The following is a 9,671-nucleotide window of genomic DNA, read 5'->3' on the forward strand; positions in this document are numbered from 1 at the left end:
GCGCCACCCCCTACAGAGGGACCATTGTTCTTACTCTTCCGGCTGATGGGGGAGTAATGCAAAGACAGTGCCGGGATTAAGTGAGGGAAAAACCTGCCAACAGACAATGATGACCTCCAGAGAAAAGAAGGCTCCAATGCGTGCTGGCAGGCGCTCCTGAAACAGGGCCCAGGCACTGCTGGCCCCCGCACTGCAGATGGGAACAGCAGTCAGGGTGAGAAGAGGCAAGGACTCTGGGGAAGCCGGTACAGGGCCACTCTTCCGAGCATGCGTCCTGAGGTTTCTAAAAACCCCTGCTGAAGTCAGAAAATGTTCTGGACTGTGGGGCTACAATTCCAGCCTTCCTTAGATATAATTTTCCCTTTTCTCCAAGGAAAAACATTGGAAGGGCAGAAATAAGCGTTTCCTTTAATGGAAGATGGTACATGTCGTGTGCACTAAAGGAGAGAAGGCTGAGGAGATTATAAACAAGACATTTTTACCATAAAAGTAAAAGGAGTTGCTAAGTGAAAGAAACCCATCTGAAAAGGCTACAATGGTGTAAGAATGAGCCCAGCTCATTCATGACATTCTAGATCCAAGGAGACAAAAGAAAAACAGAATGGCTGATTGCCGGGGGGTGGAGGGAGATAAGCAGAGCGCTTTGGCGGACGTTGGGGGCAGTGCAGCTCCTCTGCACGTACCATGGTGGGCACACGACATAAATTTCTCCAAACCCACAGACCGCACAGCGCCAACAACAAACCCTAACGTAAGCTGTGGATTTGGGGTGCTACTGACGTGTTGGCGTAAGATCCATCAATCGCGACAAATGTGTGTGTTTGGGGGGCGGTGACAGAGAGATGGCTGTGCATGAGGTGCGGCCTGGAGCGGACAGAAAATCGTGTGCCTTGCTGCTCCATTTGACCATGAACCCAAAACCGCTCTAGCAAAACAGAATGAAAAGGAGCAAGCCAGCCTGGCTTTGAGGCAGAAGATTTAGAAGTCAGCCGAGTGCCGGCGACAGAAACTCCCAGTGCGCTGAACGCTGAACCGCAGGAAAAGCCTGGAACAGAGACCCAACCCCTTTTCATTCTCATATTCTCTCCCTCTTACCACCCCCCTCGGGCCTCCAGCCTCCCATCTCACTCATGCAGAGAGCATCTTTGATTGTCCGTGGGCACTGTTTTTCTCTATCTCAGTCCTAGCTTTCCAGGCAGGGACACCCCAGTGGCCATGCACCTTGGGGCAGGGGCCTGTCCTAGCTCCAGCCACTGGCCATGGGAGATGAGGTGGGGCTGGGGCCTGGTACCCAACAAGCTGCCCGGCTCCCAGGTCACAGGGAACTGAGCAGGTGCCAGATGGGAGGCTGGTGGCTTTCAGGTGGGCCCTCTCCCGGGCAGGGGTGGCATGTGCACAGAACTCTGCCCGGCTTTTGGCACTGGCTGCGGCTGCGCCTCTGGAGGAGCCTCCCGACACCTGTCCTCCACTCGGCCTCTTATGTAACGGAGCGCAGCCCAGAGGATGTGTGCGTTCTGTTCTTTTTCCTTTTTTCTGTTGCAGTCGTTTATCTATTAATTAATGTGCAGAAGATAAAACAGGGCTGGTGGAGTGGCTCAAGCACCAGAGTGCCTGCCCAAGCAAGCATGAGCGTCACTACCGCTAAAGAAAAAAGAAATACAGAAGAAAGAAGAAAAAGGACGTAATAAAATGACCGTGTTTGTGTTCTAACCCGCGAGTTCTCTGTGCTCATTTTCCTGCAGACTGGCTCTGAACCGGAAGTGTGTGGTCCCCAGGGAGGGGGCCGGGACCAAGGGTATCAGCATTGTTAAATGGCTGAGGCGACAGGCCAGTGCAATTCATTTCGCTGCCTCGCTCCCCCCTCCCCCTGCCCCTTTCCTGCCTCCCTCCTCCGCCCTCCCCTCCCCCTCCCCCCCTCCCCCTCCAGCGGGTTCTGGGAAGAAAGGACTTCCCGAGAGTGGCTTTGAGGCCCGAGAATCCGCATCGGTCATCGCAAACGTCGCCAGGCCGGTGACACTCAGGTTCTACATGGCCTCGGGTGCTACTCGGGGAGAGGGTGCCTGGGACGCGCCTTCGCCGCGGGGTGCACACGCGGCTCCCCCAGTGTGGAGTCCATGGGGGACTCGAGGGCAGAGGCGCCCCTTCCCCGGGCCCGACATCCACTTCGAGCCCCAGGCGGGCACTGGGCAGGAAGGACGTGAGGATCGGGGGCGGGGGGGAGGGGGTGACCAGATCTGCCCACCAGAAGCCTCTGGCCCCTCCCGCGGAGGGGTGGAGCGGGTCTGTAATTCAAAGGATCCAGCCTTTCCCTTGGTGACAGGGGCGGCGAGAGGACCTAGGCGCCCCTCGCAGCAACCCCACCGCCAAGTCCTGCAGCCAGGCGTGGCAGTCACTTTGCACAGCCACCAACCTGAGCAGCGGCGCGGCGCGGCCCTCCCGGTGGGATGAGGGCCGAGCTGGCCAGCCGAGCCTGGCAGGACTTTCTCCTTCCCGCCCTGTCCCCCCACTGCCCCATCCGGGACTAGCTGGCTGGAGGCGCCGCCCTGGTGGCTGCACGAACTGCCTTCTGATTGAAGGATCAGGCCTGAGTGACACACAGAAAATGTATACATTTCTAGGACACTCTGGGATGAACTGAAGAGTAGGGACACAAAATGAGACCAATTTTGTTTTGTCTCTACTGCCACCAATCCTACACTATCTATCTTCTCTTTTTGTAACAATAAGCCAAGCGTGTTTTACTCAGCCTTGCTGTGTAACAAAGCAACTCCAGAACAACAGTTTACCTGTCACCATTGTGGTGGGTGGCTGGGTGCTTCCTCTGCCCCAGTGTGTGTTTGCTGTTTGTAGAGCTGGAGGTGGGGCCTGGGCCCTGTGCATGCCAGGCAAGCCTCTGCCACCCAGTTCCACCCCCAGCCCACTCTGCCGGTTCCCAGTGGAGTAGAGTTCCTCTTGGGAAGTCCAGCACAGCCAGGCTACTCTAGGACCCACAGGGGTCCTCTCCTCCCCTCCTCTGACAGCCTTCCACCCTGTAGTCAGCCTCTTTATACAGCACCAGCCTTCACTGAGAGCAGTCAGGCAGGAACCTCAAGCTTCCTGACAGAAGTTCCCCCTCACTTCTGCCCCCGTCTCTTGGCCAAAGAAAGTTAGGAAAGTCAGGGGAGCCAAAAGCAGGGGCGCGCTGAAGGCTGGTGTGCAAGCAAGGATGGGAAGAATTTTCAGCCTTGAACCAACCTAGTGCAGTGTGCTTCCCATCAATGTCATTTTTTTAAAAAAATGGATCCTAGGGCTGGGCATGGTAGTGGGTGTCTGTAATCCCAACTACTTGGGAGGTGGAGGCAGGAAGACCACATTTCCATATCAGCCTGGACAAAAGTTAGGAGACCCTATCTGAAAAACAAACTACAAACAAAAAGGAAGGCTGGAGGAGTGGCTCAAGTGGTAGAGCGCTTGCCTAGCAAGTGTGAGGCCCTGAGTTTAATCCACAGGGCAGCAAAAATAAATAAACTAATAATAAAAACAACAAAGGACTGGGGACTCAAGTAGTAGAGTGCTTGCTAAGTGAGTGGCTCTGAGTTTAAACCCCAGTACATGGCAAAAAAAAAACCACACAAAAAAAGACAAAGGACTTTGATTTTAGAGCAGTTTTGAATTCCCAGCAGAAGGTACTGGAAGTTCCCACACCCATATCTCCACTGCCTTCACGCATCCATGGCCTCCCCCATATCAGCACCCCACCAGAGGGGGACATTTTTTACCCAAGATCCCCATTCGCTATTGATGTACACTCTGTGGATTTTGTATGAATGTACACTATCATCCAGAGTAGTGTCACAGTCCCCTAAATCCTCTGTGCTCTGCCTGGTCCTCCTCCCTCCCCCAACCCCTGGCAACCACGGCTCTTTGTGCTGTCGCCACGGTTTTGTCTTTTTCAGAATGTCATCTACTGGGAGTCATGCCATGTGAAGCCTTTCCAGATTGCCTTCTTTCATTTAGCAATAGGCATTTGAGTTTCCCCCATGCCTTGTCCTTTTTATTTTTAGGCGGTACTGGAGTTTGAACTCAGGGCTTCACATTTGCTAGGCAGGCACTCTACCACGTGAGCACTTGAGCGATACCTGTCTGCTTTAGTTTATTTTCAGATAGGGTCTCTCAACTCTGGCCGGGGCCTACCTGGGACCACCATCCTTCTATGTTTGTCTCCCAAGTAGCTGGAATTACAGATGTGAGCCACCACACCTGGCCTCTTTGTCTCTCTCTTTCTTCTCTCTCTCTCCTTCTCTCTCTCTCTCTCTGTTTCCTTCTTTTCTTTCTTCTTCTTTCAACTGTCTCGCTTACGTTGCCCAGGCTGGCCTCAAAAGTCCTGGGTTCAAGCGATACTAGCAATCCTCCCACCACAGCCTCTTGAGAGCTGAGATTACCAACATGTGCTAGTAATCTCAAGGTACAAGGTAACTTTTTATGTGAGGCTTTATGCCTGGGAGCGCCATACACCATTCTTGATCTGGACTTTTTCCTGAAGAACACTTGAATGTTTGATAGTCACCGTCAAAGAGAAACTTTCTTACTCCGGGTAAATGTTTCATAGTTTTTATCATCCGTCTAAAATTTGGCAACAGTTGAAATTATTTTTGAAGAATCTGGTAGCTTTTCCTTTTGTGGACAAATGGAATGATGGAATATTGATTTTTTTTTTTTTTTGAGACAGGGCCTGGTTATGTAGCTCAGCCTAACTTTGAACTCACAATGCTGGGATTACAGTCATGCCCAACCATACCTAGCTTGGAATTTTGAAATTTTCTGTGGTCATATGAATGGATTTTGATCTGAACCTATCTTTTCCTACCAGGAATTTCAAAATAAAGGTGAAGGTCTAATTTTCAGAACACGTGAAAACTGCCACCAGGCAGCTGCTGGCTTAGCCACCATGAAATTGCACACCAGCCACAGAGGGTGGAGGTACCTGATACCAAAGCGGTTGGTGTCTCTGTACACCATGTGGAGACCTTACCTTCCAGGACACCTCACCCTCTCACTCTCCAGCTACCCCTGGGTCTGCCCTGAGCCTTTGGACACCAGGAAGACCCTTCTATCCCCCGCAATTCTGCAGACCCTTGTCCACCATGGGAAGGGGCTGTTGAATTAGTGTGCAGTGGCAGAATCATCAGTTGTCACTTACTGTTCTAATCACAGCCAGACTCTACCACACTGGGATGCTCTCTGAAGTGTCTGGGGGTGACTACTCCATGTACCCCATTCCGGCAAGCTGAGGACTGAGGGCATCGCCATTGCAGCTATATCAGTGATCTGGTGATGCGCAGTCAAGAGTGTGTGCTTCTATGGGAGGTGTGGCTCAGAGGCAGAGCACCTGCCTAGGAAGAGTGAGGCCCTAAGTTCAAACCCCAGTACCACCAAAAAAAAAAAGAGTGTGCTTCCTTTCCTTTCTTAGATAGTTGAAACACTTTATTCTAAACAAAAAGGAATGGAAATATAACAACAAACCAGATTTCACTATTCTTCACTCAATAATGTGATGTGACTGTCTTATATTTAAAATTAAAAGGGGCTGGTGGAGTGACTCAAGTGGTAGAGCACCTGCCTAGCAAGCATGAGGCCCTGAGTTTGAACCTCAGTACTGTCAAAATAAATTAAGTAACTTAATAAGCTACACCTCTCCCACCAGACCTTTTTGGGTTTTTTTTTTTTTTTTTTTTTTTTTGGTGGTTGTTGTTGTTGTTTGCAGTACTGGGGTTTGAACTCAGGCCTTGCACTTGTTAGGCAGGTGCTCTACCACGTGAGCCACTCTGCCAAGCCCTTCTTATTGTACTTTATTATTTTTTTTAATTTTGGGAGGGTTAGATGTTTAGCCATGCCCCTGGTCCATTTTGTTCTGGTTACTTTGGAGATGAAATCTCACGAACTATTTGCCTGGGCTGGCCTCGAACCTGAATCCTCCCAATCTCAGCCTCCCAAGTAACTAGAATGACAAGCATGAGCCACCGGCACCCAGCTTTTATTTTGCTTTTGAGATAGGATCTCAGTAATTTGTCTGGGCTGGCCTGATACTCATGATCCTCTTGCCTTCACATCCCGAATAGCTGGGATTACAGGTGTGTCCCCACCACATCTGGTCTTCAGATCTTCAGGAGCAACATTTCTTGAGGCAAGGAATTACCCTGCATTGGTGGAGTGGCTTAAGTGGTAGAGCGCCTGTCTAGCAAGTGTGAGGCCCTGAGTTCAAACGTCAGTACTGCCAAAAAAAAAAAAAGAAAAAGAAAGGAAGGAAAGTATGCAGTCCCATCCCCAGCACCAAAACCAACCCCCCCCCAAAACAAAACAAAACAAAACAAAACAAAACAAACAAAACCCCAACCAATCAAACAAACCCAGGAAGAATATCAGGCACTTATGCTTGCTTTCCTGAACAAACCCTGGCTGACTTGTTAGGGACCCGGATGCAACCAGACAGATGAAAGATGACGTGACCAGCTAAGGCATTCCAGACCAACCTGCGTCCAGCCAGCCTGGCAGTGCGTGGCAGGTGCAGGCCCGGGCCAAGTGCAGCGGATGAGCCCCACCTGCACTACGGCAAGGGCCAGCCCGGGGGTGTGTGGCGACAGCCAGCTGCGGGGTGGCTGGTTTTGCGGTGGAAGCCTAGCATCTCTACGTGATGTGTGAGTGTGGGCGGGGCACAGCCTACGCTGTTTGAGCTCTGGATTCCAAGGCCAAGGTCCTGGGAAACATTCAAAGAGCGCTGTTGCCAACAATGGTTCTGAAGTAGCCTAGGAGTCCCTGGCGGTCAAGGTTCCAGCCTTTACTTGATCTTGGATGTTAGAATCCCCTGAGAAGTAGATGCCGCTGAGTTAGAGAGTGCTGGGCTGAGGACTTCCAGTGTGCTGGGGGACAGAGATGGGGCCAAACTGGCCCTCCAAAATGCAGTCCCTTGCGGCGCAGGCATCCTGCGTTGGCCGCCCTGCCCTGCAGGAGTCAGTCTGCAGCGACACCTCCCGGCAGGCTGGCCACTCACTCACTGTGCCCTGCCGAGTGGGAGGGTCAGACGTGCCAAGATTAAGGCTAAATGTGGACATTCTTGTTCAGAGCTGGGTTTCGCACCTTCTGGCATTCAATACTAGCTGAGTTTTTAATAAACACAACACTATTTTGGTGCTGGAAACCTATTTTTCACCATCTGGCATACCCTTATGCCTCTTAGGTTTGTTTCTTCTAGGACAATGACAGGAAAAAAAAAAATCATAGGACTAGAGCCTCCCTGTCAACAGGGATATTACACCTTCAAAGTGACAAAAGACCTCTCTTCAGGTTGTATCACTTCACTTTGAGCAACAGATTTTTTTTTAAAGTCCCTCTTTCTATAAGTGTCTGAAGTACAAAATAAAAGAAGTTTAGCTTATGAAACACTTAGCATAAAAGTGAAGGTTTAAATTTATTTTTGCATAACAGGTGATGACAATGTTAAAATACCCGAAGACTACAGAGGGAGCAGCCACCCTTCTGTCTGAGAAAATGGTGAGATGATGGCCCAAAGCTGACGCCTGCAATTTCTTTAAGGGACATACTAGAGACATGAGGGAACGAACAGGAAAATTAGCTTCATTAGGAAAATTAGCTTCATTAGGAAAATTAGCTTCATTAGGAAAAACAATTCTTCTTGGATGAAGCCTTTAATAACTATGTGTTGTGATTCTGTGATTTCTGGGTGTGTGGGAGGGCACATGAATGTGGGGGTGGCCCCTGAAGAGGTTGGGGGGGCTTTAAAAAAGAGAAGGGGGATGCTGGTGGAGTGGCTCAAGTGGTAGAGCGCCTGCCCAGCAAGTGTGAGGCCTTGAGTTCAAACCCCAATATCACAAAAAAAACAGGGTCAGGGATGCAGCTCAGCTGCAGACTGCTTGCCTCCATCCTCAGCACGGTGGGAAAAAAATAGGAAATGAATGTTTATTTAGAATTAGAAAGAAACTCTAGTTCTTATTGTTGGAAAAGCTGAGAAATGCCCCAAATTTAACGTAGTCCCCAAAACTAACAAACCTTGGTTAGCTGCCTGCCAAACCTCCACGGCACTTTTTTCCTCTACAACTTTTGGCTGCATATTCTTTGGTTGCATTTTTAGGATTGTTTTCAGATTTGTGCAAACTTCTATCAATTTTCTTTTAAATAAAAGCTATAAATGTTCAGGGCATATCAAGGTTCCCGTGTTCAAGAATTGCCTTTTTTTTTTTGGCCATTCAAGGCATGCTAGGCAGTCACTCTATGACTGAGTGACTGTCCCTGATCAGGGGCCAATCTTAAATACTCTGAATTTACAATTTAATAAACTTTGATGCATTGCTGTTGAGGTCCACTGTAAGATTTACGTTATCTTTGTCAATGTCGATATTTTAAACAAGTTAGCATGAAATTTAAATTTTTTCCACTGTGTTCTCTTAGGTAAATTATTATTATTATTTTCTCACGCAGCCAAAATTGTCTTTTATCCCAAAGAAGCTATTCTAACATCAAGAAATAAACTGTAGGCCAGGCGCCAGCGGCTCACGCCTGTAATCCTAGCTACTCCGGAGGCAGAGATCAGGAGGATCATGGTTTGAAGCCAGCTCAGGCAAATAGTTCGTGAGACCCTATCTCAAAAAAACTCATCACAAAAAAAGGGCTGGTAGAGTGGCTCAAGGTGAAGGCCCTGAGTTCAAATCCCAGTACTGAAAAAAAAAACCCACAATTGTATAGTGAGTGTGTAATTATATCTACTGCATAACTGACTGTATTTTTGACAGGAAAAACCTCCCTGTGTCATAAATTTTCACATCTGATCGTTGGAAGAATTTCCCGGACTGGCTTCTGGTTCTGTACATTTCAAACTTTGTTTCTCTTCCACCACCCACATCCCAGCTGCTGCAGCTCTGTGTCATGGTGCTGGGTGGGCAGTTGGATTATTCCTGGAAGTCATTCCTACCCCAGGATGGCCAGTAATCGCTGTATGGGGAAACAGCCCATTAAAGTCATACCACATGTGTCTCTGACTCAACTTCAAAGTCCCTCAGCCTCTCCAATGCTCAGGGAGCCCTGGGGGAGTGTGACACAGGGAGAGTCACAGGGAAAGAGACAGCAATGCTAACCGATTGCAATTCAAATCATTTCCTTTTGCAAAATTATACTCATGGGCGTTCATTTCTGGGGTCCCTCCAAGGGGTGTCCTTGTCCAAAGAAGGGCCTGATTGATGTTCTGTTGGGTGTTGTGGACTGGACCAGTATGTGAGGATTGTTTTCTTTCTTTTTTTTTTTTTTTTTAAAGGAGGGGGTACAGAATACCGAGGGCTGGGCACAGAGCGCTTGGGTTTACCGCTGCCTGAGCCCCGCGCCGGACGCCCCGTGACCTTGAACAAACCACGCACCCCCTTGCCCTGGCAGACCTCTCGCGGACCATGTCACCCTGAGGCCGCTAGAGGGCACCATAGTCTAATCTCAGGCCACTGGCGGCATCCCAGGCGCGGGGGCTTGGTTGCCAAGGGGACTTCCGGTGCTTAGCGCAGTCGTACGGCGTGCGACGCGCGACGTCGATGGCAACAGGAAATCCGCCAATCAGGGCTGGCCTCGCGCGGCAGCTGCGCGGTTCGGGCTGAGGGCGGGTGCCCGCCGCGCCGGTGAAGGTCATGTTCACGGGC

General features: G+C 49.9%; 1 long non-coding RNA gene across 1 annotated transcript; it reads left to right on the top strand.

Moving 5' to 3' along the window:
- Nucleotides 1-6,448: 6,448 nt before the first annotated feature.
- LOC141419861 (uncharacterized) lies at nt 6,449-9,008 on the top strand. Its single transcript, XR_012444569.1, has 3 exons — nt 6,449-6,674; nt 7,462-7,527; nt 8,784-9,008. It is a non-coding gene; the product is annotated as an uncharacterized lncRNA (long non-coding RNA).
- The last annotated feature ends 663 nt before the right edge of the window (nt 9,009-9,671 follow it).

The sequence above is a fragment of the Castor canadensis genome, chromosome X, assembly GCF_047511655.1.
Source record: "Castor canadensis chromosome X, mCasCan1.hap1v2, whole genome shotgun sequence".
NCBI classification, from domain to species: domain Eukaryota; kingdom Metazoa; phylum Chordata; class Mammalia; order Rodentia; family Castoridae; genus Castor; species Castor canadensis.